At 47.9% G+C, this 19,850-nt stretch overlaps 1 pseudogene; it reads right to left on the bottom strand.

The window, feature by feature from the left end:
- Positions 1-1,239: 1,239 nt before the first annotated feature.
- Positions 1,240-19,850, bottom strand: part of LOC144148577 (uncharacterized) — a 50,533-nt pseudogene continuing 31,922 nt past the window's right edge.

Genomic DNA, 19,850 nt, shown 5'->3' with positions numbered 1-19,850 from the left:
CCGAAATAGCGTCCGCTGACAGTCCAAGTTGTCTTCATGAGGGCTTCCGGTGCACATTATAACCTCCGGTGGCCTGGGCTGAGAGTGGAGTACCGGTCGAGCTTGAGCATGAATCGGCTGGTCCGATGTCAGGCTGTCGCGGGTGTCCACATTCACGCAGGTGATGGGACGGGTCTGGAGGGGCGGGCGCAGTAAGGGTAGCGTCCCGCAACGTGAGTGTGCCCGTGTAGTAGCAGCACGCCTGATTCATCGAAGTTGAGGTGGGGAGGATACAGTCGGGCGAAGCATAGACAGGCACGCTTTACGCTTGACCGGGAGGTGACGCGGATGATGACTGCGGCGTCTGGGTGTTGCGGAAGTCTAAGGCAGGTTTTGATGAGCGTGACAACCACGATGGATCCAGCGCACGCGTGTCCGTCGTTTGCATCGCTGAAACAGGTGGTTTACGTAAAATTCCTGCTGTTGTGCCAGCGCAGAAGACCGCCTTCGTGGTCGGCGCTTGCGACGTCGGCGGCGACGCTTAAGCACGACGGCGCTCATGCGAGCTGGTGGGTGCCGCTTCAAGACTGGAGAGGGTTCGTTTTCGTCAGGTGGATCTTGTGGCTCACCCTGTGGACGTGCAGGAGTTGTGTCTCGCAAGCTCGGCGGCCACGTAACATTGCTTGGCAAGGCAAAGCTACCTCCTAGATTCTCCTGGCGGGGGTTCATGGAGTGGACTATAAGGTTGCCGGTCATACCATCATTCCCATCGGTGTTCTGGTAACGGAAGGTAGTACGGGGCTGTGGGAGTTCGTCGGATGATGCGCTTTCCTCTGGGTTGGTTACGAGCAACACAGTGTGCGTGTCGTGAGTGCTTCTCAAAGAGTGCAGTGGAGGGGTAGTGGTTGCCGAAATTGTACTTGGGTCGACAGAAGCCGCTTGGAGGAAAGGTGTTAAACGAGGTTGCGTCAGGGCCCACCCCGGGGCTTGGGTCCTGCCGGGAAGCAGCGCCGATACACAGGGTGACGAACTGCTACGGTGTGACGTACAGCCCTTCTTTGTCGGTGCTGTTGGGCTGGCATCCGCGGCGCAAAGCGTGGCCGTAGTAGTCGTAGGGTTGTCACAGAGCGGCACCGTCGATGCCAGAATGGTGGTTTGAGGCTGGTGATCCTCCATAGGCAAGGTGGGAGGCTCGGTGGCTGGCGTGGGTGGTTTTAGGTACCGACCATAGCCCGTGAGGAGGACTGCCCTGAGCTCGTCCTACGGTTGGGCTTTAGGCTCCGGCAAGGTGGAGGCCAAGCTGGATGGTAGGAGCTCGTACATTAGGGAGTAACGGTCCTTCTGGCCTGTGACGTGGTACAGGTCGAAAAAGCATTCCATCTGTATAAGCCACACCTCGGGGTTCTTGGGGTAGAACGGTGGGCGGGGTGGCAAGGTCGCTACACTGAGTGCCGTGGCGGAGGCACTTGGAGTGTAGTGGGTGGGCGCAGCCGGCTTGGAGTGGCCCGTAGAATGACGTTCAGTGAAGCCGGGTGGTGGTAGAACGCCTCGTCGCTCTTGGGTTCGAGAGTCGTCTTCAGGGCGCGAGGGAGGCTGCAAGCCGGTCACCACGGTCCCCATTACATCGTGGGGTACGTCGCGCGAGGTAACTGTGGAAGGGGGCGATGCTGCGTCCTTGTGGCGGGAAGGACTCGTGTCAAGGCGCGCCATCACGTAGGCCTTCAGAGTATCGTAGGGCCGCTCGAAGCGTTTTAGGTGCTCACCGCGTAGGTCGGCCGGAAGCAGGGTGGTGGTGATGCGGTAGCGCTCGGCCTGTGAGTCGATACCGCGAATGAGGAAGTGCGCTTCCATTTTCAAGAACCAGGCTCGGGGGTAGGGTCGCTCGAAGGCCGGGTAGGGCGGCAGAGGGCAAGCTAAGTGGGGCTCCATGCTGCCGACGTCCGGGTCACCAATTATATAGGCGGCCAATGAGGCGGTGCGGCAGCGCCTACATTTATTTAGAGTTGCGTGGGGACGACAACATGGGCCGAGAACCAGGGAGCAGCCCGTGGAGTGCGCCCGAGCAGCGCGGAGGCCATGATTTTCTGTGTCGCGTGGCTCGTCGTGTGTCGAGGCCACGCGCTGCTGACGGTGGAGGCAGCGGCCGATGATGATGATGGTGGGCGCTTGCTGTTGGTGACCGCTATAATGTCAAACAAACGCAATAAATACACACACGCGATTGAGTACAATAAATAACTCTATACACACACACTCATATATATATATATATATATATATATATATAAGAGAAGAAAAACTTCGAACAAGGTAAAAGCACGATTGTGGCCTACGTTTCAGCAAAGCGAACTTGCTTTCCTCAGGGAAGCTTCTTTACCTTCCCTTCTTTACTTTACCTTCTTTACCTTTACCTTCTTTACTTCTTTACCTCTCCGTTGATGTACGTCAGTCTTCAGGAATACAGAGTCACGTTTGCAGTGGAAAACTCCGCTTTCTAATACAATATCGTAATCTGCAAATCGCCAATCAAGAAATAATAACTCTAGGAGGGATTGCGGAACCTCTGTTAGACGTGTGTTGTCTTTTACGATTTCGAGAGGAAGTTCGAGAAGAAGTTTGCTATCCGCCCGCTGGTATGAACTATTGAGTGTCCTCCAATTTATTTGTGGCAAGTTGAAATCTTCAGACAGTATCAGTCGCCGGCTGCGCGTTTTAGCGCTATCCAAGTACTGCTGGAGTTCATGAAGGTACTCGACAGAAGAGTTAAGCAGTCTGTATATTGCAACTAGTAAAATGAGCATGTTTCCAAAGTTAATTTCACACCAAGCGCTTTTGTGGTTCCGGATGTCGGGTAGCTGGATTCTTACATTAGTTAGGCGCATAACACTGACATATAATTACGGTCTTCTGAGTTGAGGGAAAAATGCCCCAATAAAAAACTGGGAATTATATATTGCAGTGTGTTTGAGCAGATGTGGTCTACGTAAGTGAGAAAATGCGGTTTATTTTGAGACAAATTATGCTGCAATGGCCAAGAATAATGCGAGCTGCGGAGCCTGACCGAGCTCCTTTGTTATAAGTATACAAGTGCTCTCAGGAGCGTGGCTGGCTTCTTTATGCAACCGAGGCATGGTTATGAGACAAAACTTCGCGGTCCTCGTTTAAAGCGCTGTTTCCCAGTTTAAATATGAGACAAAGAAACGGCCGTGCATGCATTCGGTCCTGTGAACAACGAAGAATGTCATCCTTTCAATATCATGGTATTCATCATTCCCATATTCGTTCTTTGATTGCTCCCTCATGCACAAAACCCGAAGCTATTTTTGATCATCGTGTAGTGATTCTACCGAAATTGTCCTTTACATAGTAATCTTCCCCACCTGCACTCTTTTTTTGTGTGTGCATAACGTCTTTTTATTTCTCATCCGTTCTACCAACCCTACTCCTAGGGTTCAAATTTCCTGGAAGGGAATAGCATTTATTCCACAAGCGCGTTTCGCAACATAGGATAAAAATAACCGAAAGGTTTATTGAACCGAGCTTCTTCTTAAGAAACACGACATAGTCAGACCAGCTTGCGCTTATAAAGTAAGTTTAACTGAAATCCTACGAAAAATGGGCCAGTTTACTGCAAAAAAAAATATCAACCGTCGCAATATACTTAAACCCGTCCCCACAGCTTAGTTGCCGCAAAAATCTTTACAATACTAAGAATGAACTTCGGCGGAATCATTTTCGTAATATTGGCGTTTTTGCTTTCTAGAAATGGTGAGTTCCCCCCACCTCTATAAAATGCAGAAAACTATTTCGCCAAAACAAAATAGAGCATTAGCACGTTTAGAGTGAATAGCATTGCTCTCCTACACCATCGCCTATGGAGGCATTGCCCATTGCGGGTTCGATGATGACGACGATTATGATGAGCATGTTTGTATTTTTACGGCTCTACGCCGACTAACGGCAATAAGCCCAAAAGGAAAGTTACTTCCTGAAAGGGAAATGACAGTACTTAAAACATTTCAGTAAAAGATTAAAATAAACAAAAGGCGAGAAAGGCGACTGGTGTAAAGGCCTAGGTTGTCAAGATGCATGGTAAGATATGAGATGTTAAAATTTCAGATCGGTAAGAAATCAGACAACTTGTTTGACGGAAAACATAGCCTCATCTCCTACAAAGCATGATGGGTTTGACAGATTATATTACCTGTGGAGATGTGTAAAGTGTTTGCGTTGTATTTTGTCAAGTGCGTTGCACTAAAAGAGAATGTTGATTAGGGTTCGGTCTTCTGTACACACGTTGCACAGGGGCCTTGGCGATCCAGGAGCAGGTGGGAGTGTGTTACATATGTGTCTCTTTCCATAAATTTGCTAAGGCAACTTCCGTGGGTCTGTTTCTTTTCTCGGCGTTATATGGTCATAAGACTGGTTTTATTAGGCGTTACGTTTTGTCTGTCTGTATTCCAGTCTGCTTGCCAGGTATTTCATTCGAATGTGTGGGTTTAGATAAGTGGACGCTACGGTTGGTATATGCAATGTATTCGTCAGAGCAGCAGCAGCGGCCATCTTATCCGCGGCCTCATTACCGCCTGTACCAAAGTGACCAGGCAACCAACAACCAGTCAGTTCAAAATTCGCGGTATATGCGGAGGTATTCGTTTTTTTAATTGATAATGTCGTGTTTATATGGAGTGGCCGATAAAAATACACGCAGCATGCTCAAAGAGCCTGTATATACTACAGACTTAGGGATAATGCGTTCCGTGATGTTACTTCTAACAAGACTAATGGCAGACGGCTCCACCGTAAAGATACTTGTGTTAAATGCTCAAGGTTTTACTTGCAGTAAACTAGAGACCGTCCGCAGTACAGGTGGAAGCAGCTTGGGACGCGTGACTCTAAAATTCTGCATAGCAATATTTTCCTTGTAAAAGCAAGAAGTGCTGCAGAATTGCAGTTCTCCGCATTCGATTTTTTAACTCTTAATAATTACGAATCACAGGTCACAGGGTGGAGATCCCATGGTGTTAAAAGCGTGGTACAAGATGTTTTACAGGTGTCTGAAAAAAGATACAGCCGCTTCATACACTTGTTCTTAGACACTGTAAGGAAAAATCTGCAGAAATGGATGGGTGATTTCTCAGAAGGAAATCGCAGAAAGGAGATTGCCGAGTGTGTCATGTTACCCCTAAGACGACATGGACGAGAAAGCCTGAGAGACGATACATTAGAACAGGCACATGACTTACATTGTTGCACTTCTTTTTTCACATTCCCCTTCACGGTCGAGCGAGTCAGTGAGTGAAACACTTTATTAAAGACGATAGGCCATGAGGCGCCAGGGGGAAGTGAGGATGGCAAATAAGAGGAAAAAAGGAAAGGTGACAATTCGTACAGTGTACACAGTTCCACTCTTGGGGTCCTATTCACAAAGTTTACAGTGAACTCAATGAGTTGCACCAAAAGGCAGTTTGTGCTGTTGACATTGTTTGTGGATGGGTATGGTCAGTCCGCGACAAGCTGTGAGACTGCTACACCAAGTTTTAGACACCGTTTTCAAGGGCGAGCTTGGTTATTATTTCTAGAAGAGCGGGGTCGTCACGGACACGAATAACGTGCTCCCGTTCCCCGTCGACAAATCTTTCTTGCATGTCATCATCTGCCATTTTTTCTAGAACTCTTACATTGACGTCAACAAAAATTCGCTTTGTCATCCGTATTTTCGCACTTTATTATTCAGCTTGAATACATCTTCTGTTTGCGTGTTCGCCGTTCGGTAGCATTTATCCTGTAGCCTTTTGTGCGGTGTACTAGCCTCCGCGGCCACATCTCGCTACTGTCCAGTTTAAGCTCGCCCTAGTGAATGGGTGTTGCGCTTTTTTCCTTCAAATGAAGAATCTCTTATGCCTGCTTCAGTCAAGTACTAGGAAAGCGACTAAATGATTGGACACATAAAGTTTTCAGCTTCATACAAAGGTGCCCATCCGTGTTTTGTAGGAAGCGCACATTCATTCGGTAAAAAAAAGAAAAACGCGCAGCTTGCACTATTGGGGCAAGGATGAAGGAATAGCAGAGCTCGCGTCGACATATCTTCTTCCCACACTGACGGCGCTTTCCCTGAGAGAGCAGGCGGGCGGACCCGCGCAGTGCAAAGCCGTTTTGGGCGGCACTTTAAAACAAAGAGTATTAAATAACGTAGCGTGATTTATTCTGAAGCAGTCGTCATTATCTCTTTCGTCGTCGTCTTTCGACGGCTCAGGCCCTGAGGGCATATCCTCTGGTAGCGCGTCGTCGGCTCCGTAGATTTCCACTTCTTCGCATGGTTGTCCGATGGCCGCATCCAAGTGTGGATTTTAAAGGGATGGCTTGACAGTTTATTGTATTAGTATTCCTAGCGGCGGACCTCTGGTGCACCAGTCGCTGCAGGATGACGCCGATGACTAAGGCAGGAGCTCTTCATGTGGCGTAAGCCCACGCGCAAGCCTGCAAGAGACAGAAAGAGGGTCAGCCTTTTTTGCGAAACGTTATGAGGAGGAGTCCTCAGTGCAACACCCCTTGAGCTTTCCTACCCTCAACAGCCCTCAACTCGTGCAGCCTGTCGTCGTTGAGGTCCGAGCCAAAGCCTAGAAGACGCCGGGCGGGCGCCGGGAGGAACGCTTTCACGTTATCTTGATTTTTTTTTGCTTAAGCCACTGCCCAAAGGTATTGCCGGCGCCTCGTGACGTGTTGGCTGGGCGCTCGCCGCGAGGTACGCGATCCCATGTGGTTGGGGTTATCTGTCTACGCCGGACTGCCTTGTCGCCGTAAACAGCTCTCCTTCTAACATAGTGTAGGCTGTCAAGGTACGGCAGAGACTGCACTCCAAGCAAAACATGGATGTAAAAGTACTTATCTTGTATAATATGTTTAATATATATCGGTACAAGGAGCCTTATGCTGAGGAAACCAAGTAAAGTACCTAAACCATGGTTTGAAAAATTTACAGTCTTTTTTCATAATGTTCTTTACCACATGCATCTTTCAGTTACTTGCATATATTCCTGTTTGCTCAATCGGAATTGTACGTTTTGTTCATTAGTTTATCCCGTAACACTGGCATGCCATTACAGTCCTCTGATCTGAGTAAAAAAAGTCCCCATTGAAAAACTGGGCGTTATATACTGCTGTGTGTTTAAGCAGATGTGGCCTAGGTAAGGAAGAAAATGCGGTTTATTTTGAGACAAATTATGTTGCAATGGTCAAGAATAATCCGAGCTGCGGAGCCTAACCGAGGCCCTTTGTTATAGGTATACAAGTGGCTGGCTTCTTTGTGCAGCCGAGGCACGGTTATGAGACACAGAAACGGCCGTGCATGCACTCCGTCGTGTGAACAACGAATGTTATCCTTTCAATATCATGGTATTTGTCATTACCATATTCGTCCCTGCGATTGCTCGCACATCCACAAAAACTGTTGCCATTTTTACTTAGCTTTTATTGATTCTTCCGAAATTCTTCTTTACTTAGTATTCTTACTCTCTTGCACTCTGTTGTTGTGCATAACGCCTTTTGAATTCTCATCAGTTCTTACAACCAAACTCTTAGCGTTGAATTTGGAAGGGAATAGTATTTAATGGACAAGCACGTGTCGCAACATAGGATAAAAATGATCCAAAGGTTTTTTGAACTAAGCTTCTCCTTAAGGAAGACGGCGTAGCCGGACCTGCTTGTACTTAGAAATAATTTTAACTAAAATCATAAAACAAATTGTTGATCTTAGTGTGTGGTAAAGAAATACTAACCTCTGTAATATAAATAAACCCGTCCCCCACTGCTTAGTTGGCCGCAAAAATCTCTACACTTCCCAAAATGAACTTCAACAGAATCCTTTTCCATTTTTGCTGTGTTTGCTTTTTAGGAATGGTGAGTTCATCACACCTGTATAAAACTCAAGATTTATTCAGCTACAACAAAATAGCGCAATGGCACTGATTTTCTACAACATCGGCTACGCAGGCATTGCCCAGTGCGGGTTCGCTGATGACGAAGATGATGATGATGATGCCACCTGTAGTTCTATGGCGCTAGGACGTCTAAGGGCAATGAGCACCAAAGGATTGTTATTTCATGAGAGTGAAATACTGTATCTGAAACATTTCAGTAAAATATTAGGACAAACAAAGGCCGATGAGGATGACTGATGTAAGGGCCAGGTTTTCAAGATACATGGTAAGAGATGAGATGTAATCATTTGCCGTCATTAAGGAACTCAAAAACTCGTTTGAATCGCTTGACGACTCAGAAGCGTAACGGCAGCAGTTCTCAATTCTATTCGACTGCGTCGGTGTACAACCATGGCCCCAACTGGAGCAAGCTCATCCAGCATATCATGTACAGACATTTCAGCGTTACCTCTCTGAATGATGCATTTTGTACATGTAATATGTGAATGTACAAATTGGCTCACCGGAAACATATAAAAAGGCTAGCGCTTGCGAAAGTCCTGTGCACACTCAGATAAACTTAACACCAGTCTGCCTTTCCCCAGTGGACGTGCACTCGAGATTTTGTTGAAGTTATCAGTGTTGCATGCAGGGCGCCTTCCATTTTCATTGACTTATTATGGCAAATGGCCCTACCAGTAGTGAGAACTAACTGAAGCTACAGGCATGTCGGTCAAAGGCCTACAAACGACGATAATGCAGAGAAAAGCTGGCTGACCAGGGTTAGACCCCGGCCAGTGGGGTTGGTAGCCATTTGTCGCAGGAAGTTCGTACTGTCCCTCCAGAACAGAAAACTGCAAAGTACCAAGATCTCCACACAGAATACCACAAACACTTTGCCTAACCCAGCATAGGTTGCGAGGAGTGAAGAAGGAGGAGGAATAAACGTGTCTCTGAAGTAGTCAGCCCTGGGGAAAAGTCGTCATTCCAGGACCCCTCGAGTCCTTCCGGCTTCTTGGGCTCGCTGTACCAGCCAAAGCTGGTCGTCAGGGGCCGAGCTGGACTGTGCTCGCTCCCAATGCTCAGGGGAGAAAAGTGCGGAGGGGGGGGGGGGGGGGGTTGGCTGGGGGTTCTTATCACAGCTCCACATGATGTTGTAGTGTACCCAGAGCCTCGCAGAAGCATCATCGTGAGGAGTACTGGGAGGGGACTAGAATGTGGGATCTAGTAGGGTGGAGAAATGTGTTTGCTTTTGTTTGGATGCCTCGGAGGTGGCGCTCTTGTTCGTAAGTGGAACTCAGAACAGAGAAGATCGATCGTTTATATTTGACGAAGAGAACAACAGGTTCGGCGTCATCGTCGTCCGCACTGCGTACCCGTGGCACGCCGGCCGCTGCATGACGATGATGCCGAAGGCGGGAGCTCCTCATGTGGAGTAAGCCAAGGCGGAAGCCTGGAAGACGTCGGGCCGCCGCCGCGAGGTGAGCGCTCACGTGCGTTCGGGGTTTCCTGTCTACGCCGAACGGATCTCTCTCGGCTTAAACAGGTCTGCTGTTAATATTATTCACTTTTTGGGGTGGTTAATCCTCCTGGTTTCAGACGAAGTGTCTCCGTGCGGTTGTTTTTATGTCGGTGAGACGGATTCCAGCACCCGCTCCAATACTGGCTATACCAGCGTTTTTAGATGATGGTGGTGGTCACAGTGAGACAAAAGGAAATATTTCACGTTCGACAAGACATTTTCACATAATAAAATTGCCTGTGCTCATATGTCTGCAAGGTAGTTGTGAAGTGTACATTCTGTAAACCAGTATCGTTACAAATACAGATACGGCTCTCTACCTTAAAGGAGCCATGAAGAGAAAATGCAAGTTGGTTTTATTCGAAAGATTTCGTGTTTTATAGTGCCCCCAGCGCTTGTCCGGATACAAACGGTGCTTTATTCACTGAGAAATAAAACAATTTATGTTAAAATTTTGATTTTCCCGCTCAATCGTGCGTTTTCGTGGTCCCAAGTGACATCACTGAAACCGACCGCTCTGCAGCCTAGAGTACCTTCATTCACGCATCCGCCGTACAGGGTAGAGACACGTATACACTGGCGCCGCCATTTTTGGTTGCTCGCTCGCCGCCGAAGCAAGTCATTGTGTCAAAACCGCGCTAAAATTATCGCCGCAACGCGGTTTACTGAAGACGTTTGAATCATATTGTCTGTTTCGCGTTGCTAGGTCTCGTGGGAAACGAAAAGAATAACGCGCTGAGCCCGTTGGCCCAATTGCGGCGGCACGGGACCGTTCGAAGGTTGCCTCCACCGTGTACAGCGGTGTTGGTTTGTTCCCGCGTTTTTTTACGTTCCGTAGCCTAGATGGCGCCACCATACCGTGGCAAGCGTTTTGTTTGTTTTTGCCCGCATTTAAACCTGGCTTGTTTTTGTTCTGGGAGAAAATATTCCTTCCCTGAAACAGTGCTCGCTCGACAAATGGGGTCACGTAAGACACCGTTGCTTGCGTCAATCGGCCAGTGTCGTCTGAGACAACCCCAAGCCCCGTAGTGCTGTGCAGCGAAACCAGGCATGCTGTGCGCAGTACGAACAGCAGAACGCATCAGTACTTCTATGTTTACATGTGCTTTCGTAACTTCCACTGTTTGTCCCATCATTCTTATTGCTTTCTAAAGAATGTGCCCTAAATTTAAGCGCAAATCGCTCGTTCGTCTAGTTTGTAAGTTCTGCCTAATTTGCGTCTGCTTCTGCCAGCCTCCGCCAATCGCAAAGCTTAGCTCATGTGACGACATAGGTTCTGTTGCGGGAAATGAGCTGGTGGGTCGCATGAGCATTCCCGTTTTTCCTAATTATGTAGCTTATTTGAGCGAAGTTTACGTTAAAAGTGGTGTCAGTATGATTCTAACGAGACAATCTTTTGAATGAATCAAACTTGTGTTTTCTCTTCATGGCTCCTTTAACAGAACTCAGCACTACCGCTTTATATAGCAAGGCCGCCGACTATTGCAGCGTGGCTTCCTCGTTTGCGGTTATCTTAGGCAGGCTTTGCAATTTGGCGAACCAAAACAGTACGCCGCTGTGTGCAACTTTATTTATGCATCTCAATTTCTAATCTTGGAACCACTTTTAACCCCCTTCAAAATGGTTCCAATAGACTACGAAAGAAGCTGCGGGAAGAGCGCGCAACTTGCTTGATTGAACCGCTGTCCACAAATAAATGTCATATTCAAAATATCAATTGGTTTTTTCCGTAGCAACACATGGGTTCCTTGGGGAAAATTGTCTCTGTCGCTTCGTTCACCGAGATCGACAGAAGCTCTGAAATCTACAGAACACGTGCGGGGAAAGGTGACGCCCTCTGAGCCGGCGGCTGTGTCGTATGAAAGTGGTCAATGAGGGAAAACGGGCTTCACAAAGTGGATCTAGAACATGCGTTGACAAAAACACCAGAAAACTCACCCCACTATATTTTTGCGACGAAAACTGGCTGAATACGCGGAGACGTGTTTTACATATACATATTAGCATTACGGCCGTGGCGACCAGTGGACCAGCTTTCGTCATTAGGAATATGTGTTCAGCAACTGTCCTTTAATTTTTAACGAGGAAACGGCCAGGGTTTATAGCACCTTGCGATACACCGCGTGGATGTTTCCGAGGACCTCGTACACTGTACGACGTCGTCGGTTTTAGGAGCACCTGAAATTGGCGTTAACATTGGCTCTACAGTGGACAACTTACTGTCGTGCTGTGTAAAATATTCAGAATTCGAAGCTGCTAAAACCATGCGATATCTACCCTGCGGAAATCGATACTGCTCGGATCTGAGAGCACAGCGTGACAAAACGGTATCGCAGTTAGGCGGAATTTGTAAAGACACAAAAGTGGATTTGCAGTGGTTGACGTCAGCCATGGGTACCGTGCAGTGGAAGTGAGACCCTACAAAGTATCAACTAGCCGCGTATCAAGTAATCACACATCTCGTGATTGTAGAAACGCCCGGGTGACCACGTGGGGCCTGTGTCCAAAACTTTCAGTCTGATAGAGAGATACCGAGAGGGAGAAAGTAAGCCCTTATTATATGCAAGCTGTATCACGGACAACCTCACAGGTTTCTGGCGGCTATTTTTTCTTCGCACTTTTGGCGTCACTTGATCATTCAAGGACTTTTCCCTCCTATTGCAAATAAAGGTTCAGCAATAAGAAACGGCTAGGCCTTTCCAGGCCAACCAACAGTCGTGGCGTGGCTCTTCCCTGCTAATTGTTTGATCCAGAGCAGACTTGGGGATGTCCAAGACATCACCGGAGTGCACATAAGAACAGTACAGACTTATTTGAACGCAAAAAAAGGGTCAGAGTTGTGCAATAAAATATCAATTATGGGTATTGATAATTCATTCTAATGCATAAAACATGTACTATGAACTGGTCGAGGGGACGTCGAAGAGTCGCTAGGTGGAAGCTGAACAAACGCAAAAGTATGGCAAGGACTGTACCTCGTGCTGTAAGGACCTCTACCAAGCAAAACAAACAACCAACAAAATGAAAAATATACGAGTGGTGCCAACGCGATTTGGCTCATTTAAATTGCGGAAATCAGGTAAACTCTTCAATGTCCACGTTTCTTCGAGCAATATAAAGGAACATTTAACGTTTATCATTTACCTTCCTGTGGCCATTTTTGGAATACTAATTTTTTGTTTGGTTTTGTGCCTACAAGGCCCCTGAGACGTCGTCCTTTCTTTCGAATTACCTCGATGTTACACGCGATTTTGACGTTTTGTGCGCAATTATTATGTCAGCGATATATTCAATTCTATGCCACTCCTATCTACTCCATTTCGTCGATACATCCTCTCAATTGTATTTATAAAACTTTTTTCTCAAGTTGAGTAACCTTGCGGTTTCTCTTTTGTTTGTATGCATTACACGCTGCTTTACTCCTTCCTGATCATTTGCTTTTTTTTCTCTATTCTAGTTTCTTTTCGCCCTCACATTTTCTTCCTTTCCGTTTTTTTTTTCTTCTTTTTTTGCCTGCTTTTATAAGTAGTGTCCTGACACTTGCCGCCGTGTGCAGCCCGACAAAGCTGTTTAGTTTGGGCTTACCCGTCATGTACTTTGTACCTCAACGACAAATAAAAACACAAAAAAAGACAAAGTGCCACGGGCAATCACTGTCGCTCCCGCATGAGCGGTGCTGCTGTGGTGACAAGGATGAATTGCCCCCAACACTACAGCCGGTGACTTCGACACACCGTTCTGTGCTTGGGGAAGCTCCTGTGGTACCTCCGTTTAACTTAGTGTCCTTGCTCATGCGTTCTCATGCTGTTTGCCCAAGACGGGTTTCCCGAAAAATGAAGCTCGTGAAATAAATGTATTCTGTTAACACCACACAAACTTCTTTTTTCGAATGTGTGCAATGACCAATTACATCAAGGATGCGGGATTGAGTCATTGCACGTTTCATCTTGCCTGCGCTGCGCAGGCAAGGTGAAACACGGTAACTTCACACTTGTGAGGTCGCCGTCCTTGTGATGATTCATTCGTGCGTGAATTTATTCAGCGTTGCCCAGCAGCAGGCGAATTGCGTTGCCCAGCAGCAGGCCGCGCCAGACATGATCAAGGTTTCGCACTGCGGCGAAGGCAGCAAAGCAACGGGTCAGCGCGCGCAAATACATGTTGGCGCACGCCGAAGCGTTTGCTAGACCTCCTATGCATCTGCGCCCGCCTGCATGAAAACTCGTTGCGTAATAGTCACCGTTTCACCACGCAGGAGAAACGGGGAGAAGAAAAGGAGAAGAGGGGAAAACATTCTACACTAAGGAGAAAATCAAAACGCGTGTTTTGTTTAATCCAATCTAAATCTACTCGGAAAAATAAAATTATCGTGCTCAGTGCAAACTTCAGCGGATAATTATTGCATACAAAAACAGCTACCTTGGCTGCATGGACGCTGCTACTGTTCTGACTTTCGTTGTCAGATCCCACCGCTGCCACCAGTTGTTCAGAGGTGCGTGATCAGATCCCGCCGCGTTACCAGTAGTTCCGACTTCGGGTTCGGGAAATCCATCTTTGTAGCGTGACTGGGGACTGGAGACGCTGATCAAGAAGCCGATGCTTGCTGATGAAGGCGAAAAAACTTTATACACGTAGTCACATGATGTGTGTAAGTTTGGATGCTGTGCCTCAAACGAATTGCATAACCAGCAACAGCAACCCCCGGCGGCTCTCAACACCGCCGTTTTGTTCAAACCTAGAGCACCCTAGATCTCTCCTAGGGAATTCCACTAGCAAATGTCTGGTCCAATCACAGACCCACAATCTCAAACCCTAGGCTCCGCCATCGCCCGGAGCCGTTATCGTTGCTTGCCCACGTGACCACAACGGACAGGGTGCGATAGCAACGCTGGTACAGGAAGACGTTATTTCAAAGTACTAGGCGCGGCCGGGTGATTCACTCATGCTGCTCGCCGATTACCGATTTCATGGCCCACGCCTCCGAAGTCGTCTGATTTCTGGTCTCTGCTGTCTCCATTCATCAGAATCGCTCGTGCGAGGATGGCTCCTCGTTTCAGCTGGAGTCGTGCACTCAGAGTTGAGTTGCGGTTGACGCAGGGTCGATGAACCGTTGTGTTCAAGCCGGACTGGCATGTGGCACCAGCCAATACCGAAGGACTCGCTAATTAGCGCCGAGGTCCGCGCTTACGTTTACAGGGTCATAAAAGCTCCTACGCCGCCCAAACTCGCACATTCCTCTATCTGGTTTACCAGGCTACGCCGTGGGTCGAGGTTTCGGCCTTGCTGGGTGGTTGACTGTCTGGTGTTATGCGCTGAAGAAACTTATGAAACCCTCAACAACAAACAACCAGCAAGCACTGACAAACCCCGCAATGAAATCCACCAGGCTCTAGGATAAACAAAATAAAACGTAGAGCTGGCAAGGACAGAAACAATTAGCCGTGTCAAGGCTTCGTGGACCAAAACTCATCGATAAATTTTGAAGTGGGGAATTTTGCGCAGATACGTTGTACTATGGGCCACTACAAAAGAGTAGACCCATCAATCTCAGTTACTGCAGGTGACTCACGCCTGAATGCAGCGACTCAAGCCGTTGGCATTGGAGTTCAATATACCTCTTTTGTAGTGCACTTCAAAACAAAATTGCTGCAGAGCAAGTCTCCAGCGCAGAAGACGTCCGTTTTTTCCCGACCTATTCTTCCACCAAGTAAGGGGTAAGGGTCACTTTCCACAATGAACTTCGCGCCTGACACATAGTAAGAAAGTTTTTCAATTGCCCAAACTAAACGAGCCCACTCCTTTTTCTGGAGCCATGTACGATTCTTCTCTGCAAGTGTGTTTTCTACTCGCGAAAACGATTGGGTGCTCATTTCCCTGGCAGTCCTTCAGGCACAGTACAACCCCCGTTCCCGGTTTGCTAGTATCGCACTGGATGATGAACTCTAGCCTAATCCGGTGATTGCAGAACCAGATAACTCATTTGGGCACTCCTGAAACGCTTGTTCATAGGTATCATTCCAGGTTATGCGTTCGGCTTCTGTTTTGCGCCGAGCATCCGTAAGTAAACTCTCCCGCTCCGGATGCCTTTCTATATACTGACGGTAGTATCTGACATGTCCACAAAATACTCTTATTTCAGTTTTTTTTTGGTTGGATGGGGACAACACAAAATTGCGTGCAGCATCTCTGAGGGCCGGTGGAGGCCGTTTCCTACTGCATAACCCAAGTAGCTCACTTAGCGGCAACCAAGCTGCCACTTCTCGACTTTTACTCTAAAGCCAGCTTCTCCCAGTCGCGTCAAGACTTTCTCAAGGGTTTCAGGTGTTCTTCCAAACTATTGGGGAACATTGCTACGTCGTCCCAGTATGGCACTGCCAGAGCTATGAATGAGCTAAAGTTCGCTAGGAGTATGAGTTCATTAGTCGGGCATATGAAGTGCGAACAAGGTGGCTGGCAAGCACGCATCCCACTCCTGTTGATGTTCGAAGCGAAGGCCGCATGAACCCGCTTCAGTGTGGAGTCGCATCGCTCAACACTGATTGAAGATGGCAGACAGAGCTATGAATGAGCTTCACACCGCAGCCCTCTAGGAAGGTTGTAGTTGAAGCACTGGTGAACACGTCCCCCTGATAGCTTTGTATTTCGGCGGGAAACCCCACCCGGGCCAGCACTTACAGCAAACCGTCAACCATTTCGGCAGACGACAACTCTAAGAGATACTGCTTCGGGCAATTTAGTGCCTGGGTACAGCATTGTAAGCAAGTACTGGTTTCCTCTCTCTGTGAGTGGACGGGGCCCTACAATATCTATCACTAACTGATTACAAGGCTCCATGATTATAGGGACAAGTGCCATTGGAACTTTGCATTTCTCATGTGGTTTGCCCATGCGTTAACAACCGTCACAGGAACGAACAAATTGCTCTACCAAGTGAAACCAAGACGCCCAGTAAAATTCCTCGAGAAGGCGGGTCTTGGCCTTTTCACACAGCAATGGCCCTACCGGCGGCCACCATGGGAAAGCTGAAGCAGATCTTGCGGTACTAGGCCGGCACTATTAGCTGATCGAAAATCATCACTCGCCTATCCTGGTAACGCCGGAAAAACAGGCCACCTCTTTTGTGAGGGGATACGTTTTTTCTTGCGACCCCTTCTCCGTAGGAATCACGTAGCTTCTATTTACTAATATTCGTTTCTTGCTCCCTTTGAAACTGGTTCCTGTCTACTCCCGGCAGGCGCTCTATACTCGTGCACGACGAATTAAAACATGCCCCGGCACCTCTTCAGTTACCTCCTCGTCTGCAGGCGGCCGCTCTGACTCCCCGTTAGCGTTAAGGCCAGATTAGCCCTCACTTTCCCTCGCTTACTCTTCTACTGCCTTTTACGGGAAATCAGTCTTTTCTTTCCCGGTCTTTTCTTTCCCTGTTGACTTTTCCTCTCTCACTTGACTTACCAGTTCTCTTGGTTTAGAGTGAGTGAGCGAGCTTACCACTTTTTTCTGGAACCTCGTTCCCCGCTGTTTCCCGTGAGACTCCCATTTCTTCGGAAACAGGTACAGGCAAGCTAGGGGAAACTTTGCTGAAACGGCTGCTTCTGTTACCAACATGCCAAAAGGCCTTTCGATTTTGGCATGATCCAGGGGTAACCAAACGTTGTCCTCCTGCACTGCTTGCCTAAAGACCTAACCACGTGGACGCGAAATCACGCCTCGCGTGAGCGTCGGCGCCGTCTGGAGGCAACGCGCGGACACGCAGGAGAGGACGAGTAACCGCATGCGATCGGCGAAGTCACGCGACAGCCGCTGCGTTGATGTGCGTTGGTAGACACCATGTCATTATGTTGAACTCATTTATGAGAAGTTATTGTCGATTGTTGAACCGAAGTAATCAAAACCGTAGCTTTGCCAAAAAATGCGGACAAATATATTGACATCCTGCGAAATGTATTTCAAGTTATTACCTTCAAATCTGAACAAAGAAAGGATGATGAACGAAGACGCAGTTCGCACAACTTCACTTGCTACTTGATTTAACGTTTATATTATGTACCGACTGCAGTTTCATGAATTTAAAGTATAAGCAAAGCAAATTGCAGGGCTGCCTTGAAACTGTGTTTGCCGTCGAACGTCACTGGCAGGTTAAAAGGCAAAGTACTCTGGTACCCTTTGTTTGCCTTGGAAAAAAAGCTGATGAAACCCTCATTGCTAAAAAAAAGTGAGGTTGTGACAAGATTCGAACTATGGACTTTCAAAACAAAACGCGAGCACCCAAGCGCCCAACCGCTCGACCACGCCAGAAGGCAAGGCGACGTTCACGAATTTGGTCGAATATTTGGTCTAGCACACGAATATTGTCGAGTGTGTTTTGTTTTGGTCGTATTTCAGAGATTTGAGCCGTGGTGACGCTTGTTTCTTATCCACGATGTTGGATCCGAGTACATTTGTGCTAGTACTACAGGCGATGTAACCACATCCCCCTTATTTGAGTCAAGAAAAGCTATCGCACATCCTTGGTCTCCCCTACGGAAGCCACGGTAGCCACGAATGGAATAGGATGCACCGCTAGCATTCTGCCGTTGATAACACTTGGTCGTCACGCACCGATCTTTCAGAGCAGTCTTAGCATGCTAATACTACAAGCGACGTAGCCAGAGCTCCCTTATCTAACTTCCAAAAAGCTATCGCAAACACGTTATCTCCCTGATGAAAGCCAAACAAGCCACAAATGAATGCTTTCGAACAGAAATAGCTTGCACATTGTCTCAAGGCAGCCGATTACCTCGACCTAAAAAGAAATTGATTGTTTTCTGCTGAAAGGAATGGCTCCAAACCACTAGTAAGACTGGAAACCCGACCGCTGCGGCCGCTTACCGCTGCTTTCTCGCACTGCGTCGACGCCGATATCTGGCGTGCGTAGAAATCGGCGTTGCTCTCGCGTCAGCTCGCGCCGCCTAGCATTTTAAGTGCGAATGCACTTTATAAGCGACCCTGAATTCCGGTGACCGCCGTCCGTCCACATAGCAACAGCTGCGGGTGCGCGCGCTCCTACTCTTCCTTGGCAACGGGGGGAGATGGGCGCGCGCTGCCTGGCCGCTGACATGGCACATACCCACGTGGGGGATTGGCCAGGAATCTCCTCGTCTTCCTTGGCAACGGGGGGAGATGGGCGCGCGCTGCCTGGCCGCTGACATGGCACATACCCACATGGGGGATTGGCCAGGAATCGGGCGTGAGAAGGGCTAATGCACCCGCTTAAATGAGTACTGACACGAAATTTCAAAGCTGAGATCCGCTCTAGCAATCAAGTACAACGACAACACAAATAGGTGTCTGTGCATGGCACATACCCATTTGGGGGATTGGCCAGGAATCGGGCGTGAGAAGGGCTAATGCACCCGCTTAAAGGAGCCATGAAGAGAAAATACAACTTCGTTTAATTTGAAAGAACTAGGATTCAGTATCTCACTCAGCTCCATTAGAGCCACAAAAGATGCTTTTTAACGAAAAAAAAGCAAGAAGTATTTAAAAACTTTCAAATTTTGCGCCACAGTGACGTGTTATGAGCAAGAATGACGTCACACGGGCCAACAATAAATCATAATTTTCAGTGCGTTAACTGCACGTTAGCATTCAAGTGATGCGATGAAATGGAACTAGAGGCCCCTTTACAGACGTCCAGTCTTGTGTCGTCGCGACATGTCAGTTAGGCGGCCGCCAATTGCACAAACAAGGTTCCGTGACGTCATAGAAAAGTTGCGGGAAATTGCCTAGGGGGTCGCGAATGCTTCACACGTTTTCTTTCATATCTCCGTTATTTGTTCGAAGATGGCTATGATATTGGTATCATTGTTATCGGGACTAAGCGGTCTTTCTAATAAACCCAACTTGTATTTTGTCTTCATGGCTCCTTTAAAGGAGTACTGACACGAAATTTCAAAGCTGAGATCCGCTCTAGCAATCAAGTACAACGACAACACAAATAGGTGTCTGTGAATAAATGCATCTTTCTTTCTTTGTAGTTCTGTGTGTGTGTGTGATCTCTCTTTCGCGAACATTACCGAACCGCGCAAATTCAACTCCTGCATTCGCACTTTCACATTCTTCCCCTAGGGGAAATGCGGGGAAATTTTTTGACGACCCGCGCTGACGCGCGCCGACGCGGGACGATTTCGAGGCGGGAAAACGCGGCAAGTACGCCGCATGTAGTTGGGCAATAATCCAGGCGCATTCTACGAGCAAATCTGTTGGCTCCACGTAATACGGGTGAACCAGGTCCATTGTGGCTGCCGAGTCCCTCAGCACTTTGAAACTGTATTTATTTACGGTGTCCTCTCACAAGTTCGGCCTGAGGAGCGCAAGGTTTTCGTCGTCACCGCCACGAAGGAGCAAACTCAACGCGTGTTCTTGCGTGTAGTCGCTAAGTGGCTGGATTGTCC

This window comes from Haemaphysalis longicornis, unplaced genomic scaffold, assembly GCF_048455015.1.
Source record: "Haemaphysalis longicornis isolate Haplotype H1 unplaced genomic scaffold, Haemaphysalis longicornis Haplotype H1 scaffold_8, whole genome shotgun sequence".
Lineage (NCBI taxonomy): Eukaryota > Metazoa > Arthropoda > Arachnida > Ixodida > Ixodidae > Haemaphysalis > Haemaphysalis longicornis.
The sequence above is the reverse complement of the archived record's forward strand: the minus strand, read 5'-3'. Positions and strand labels throughout refer to the sequence as shown.